Raw genomic sequence first — 2,729 nt, 5'->3', positions numbered from 1 at the left:
ATGGATACTGAAGTTATTTCCATCTCTTGCTTAGAGTTAATAATTTTATAATAAACATAAGAGTGCAGATATGTCTTTGAACAGTGACTTCGTTTCTTTTAGATATATACCTAGAAGTGGGATTACTGAATCATATGGTAATTTTACTTTTAATAATATGAATCATGTCCATACTGTTTTCCATACAAATTTATATTCCTATCACAGTGCATAAGTTCTCCATCTTCCCCAATATTTACCAAAATTTGTTAGTTTCAAATTTTGGTAGTATATATTCTAATAGGTAGTAATATCTTGCTGTGTTTTTTAGAGGTAAACAACAACAACAACAACATAATGACTTTGCCCTGAGTTTTTTACGTTGAGCACTTTTTAATGCTCCTGTTGGTCATTTCTATAACTTTTTTGAAAAAAAAAGTCTATTGAGATCCTTTTGCTATTTTTTTAATTATATATATTTTTTCTATTTGTATCTGTTGGTTATTGACCTCTTTTCAGATATAAGATTTGTAAGTATTTTCTTACATTCTGTGGATTGTGTTTTCATTCTCTCTCACTTTTTTTTTGGCAATGCAGAAACTTTAGTTTGATGTAATACCATTTATTTATTTTTGCTTTTTTTGCTTGTGTTTTTTTGGTCTGATATCCAAAAAAAACTATTGGCAAGACCAATGTCAAGGAGAATTTTTCCTTTGTTTTCCTTTAGGAAATGTAGTTTCATGCATCACGTTTAAGTCTTTAATCTATTTCAAGTTAAGACTTATGAGTGATATAAGGTTCCAGTTTCATACTGTTTATGTGACTATTCAGTTTTAAATATCATTTATTGAACAGACTATCTTTACCCATTACATATGTTGGCCCCTGTCAAATATTAGGTGACTGTATGAAAGGATTTATTTCTGGACTCTCAATTCTGTTATACTTGTATATTGGTCTGTTTTTATGCCAGTATACGTTATTGTTTTGAGCATGAGGGCTTTGTAGTATAGTTTCAAATCAAGAAGTGTAATTTCTCTTCTTCATTCTTTCTCAGAACTGCTTTGATTATTTGTTGTCTTTTATGGTCTCATATAAATTTTAGGATTCTTTACTTACTTCTGTAAAAAAATAATATTGGATTTTTTTAAAGATTTTTAATTTATTTATTTGACAGAGATGACAAGCAGGCAGAGAGGCAGGCAGAGAGAGAAGAGGAAGCAGGCTTCCTGCTGAGCAGAGAGCCTGATGCGGGGCTCGATCCCAGGACCCTGGGATCATGACCTGAGCCGAAGGCAGCGGCTTAACCCACTGAGCCACCCAGGCGCCCCTAACATTGGATTTTTGATAGGAATTGGATTTACAGATGGTTTTCGGTAGTATGGACATTTTAACAATGTTAATTCTTACCATTCATAAATATGAGCTATCTTTCCATTTGTGTCTCCTTCAATTTCTTTATCAATGTCATAGTTTATGGAGTACAGATCTTTCATCTTCTTAGTTAAATCTATTCCTAAGTATTTTATTATTTTTGATGCTATTGTGAATTAGATTGTTTTCTTCATTTTTTCAGATAGGTCATCATTACAGTGTTAAAATGCTCCTGTCTTGTGCTTACTTTGGCAGCACATATACTAAAATTGGAATGATGCAGAGATTAGCGTGATCACTGAACAAGGTTGACATGAAAAACTGGGAAGCATTCCATATTAAAAAAAATGAAACAAAACAAAATTCTTGTCTTTTATATATTGATCTTGTATTTGGCAGCTTTACTAAATTTGTTTATTCAAATTTTTTTGTGAAGTTTTTAGGATTTTTTAACATGTGAGTTCATGTTATCCAAAAAAAAGAAAATTTTACTTCTTCCTTTTTATTTTCTGGAGTTTCTTATTTCTTTGTGTTCCTTGTTTCTCTGGCTAGGACATCCAGTACTATGTCAAATGAGAGTAGTGAAAGTGGACACACTTGTCTTTTTTTCTGATCTTTAAGGGGAAAACTTTCAAAACTTTTTTGATTGAATATGAGATTAGCTCTGGGCTTGCAATATGTGTTTTTTCTTTAATGGATTTTTTAAAGTATTTTTAAAAATTTTTTATAAACATGTAATGTGTTTTTATCCCTAGGGGTACAGGTCTGTGAATCACCAGGTTCACACATTTTACAGCACTCACCATCACTCACCATAGCACCTGTCCTCCCCAATGTCCATACCCCCACCATCCTCTCCCAACACACCTCCCCCCAGCAACCCTCAGTCTGTTTTGTGAGATTCAATCTTTTATGGTTTGTCTCCCTCCCAATCTCATCTTCTTTTATTTTTCTTTTCGTATGCCCGAAACCGCCTATGTTGCATCTCTACTTCATCATATCAGGGAGATCATAGGATAGTTGTCTTTCTCAGATTGATTTATTTCGCCATCATAATACCCTCTAGTTCCATCCACGTCATCACAAATAGTAGCATTTCATTTCTTTTGATGGCTGCATAGTATTCCATTGTACATATATACCACATCTTATTTATTGATTCATCTGTTGAAGGACATTTAGGTTCTTTCCATAGTTTAACTATTGTGGACATTGCTGCTATAAACATTTGGGTGCATGTGCCCCTTCAGAATGCCACGTTTGTATCTGTAGGGTATATACCCAGTACTACAATCACTAGGTCATATGGTAGTTCTATTTTCAGCTTTTTGAGGCACCTCCACGCTGTTTTCCAGAGTGGTTGCACCAGGTTGCAT

At 33.5% G+C, this 2,729-nt stretch overlaps 1 non-coding gene across 1 annotated transcript; it reads left to right on the top strand.

The window, feature by feature from the left end:
- The first annotated feature begins 1,592 nt into the window (after nucleotides 1-1,592).
- Nucleotides 1,593-1,696, top strand: LOC123392094. Its single transcript, XR_006606754.1, has one exon. It is a non-coding gene; the product is annotated as a U6 spliceosomal RNA (small nuclear RNA).
- The last annotated feature ends 1,033 nt before the right edge of the window (nucleotides 1,697-2,729 follow it).

The sequence above is a fragment of the Mustela putorius genome, unplaced genomic scaffold, assembly GCF_011764305.1.
Source record: "Mustela putorius furo isolate JIRA1106 unplaced genomic scaffold, ASM1176430v1.1 tig00000440_pilon_pilon_pilon, whole genome shotgun sequence".
NCBI classification, from domain to species: domain Eukaryota; kingdom Metazoa; phylum Chordata; class Mammalia; order Carnivora; family Mustelidae; genus Mustela; species Mustela putorius.
The sequence above is the reverse complement of the archived record's forward strand: the minus strand, read 5'-3'. Positions and strand labels throughout refer to the sequence as shown.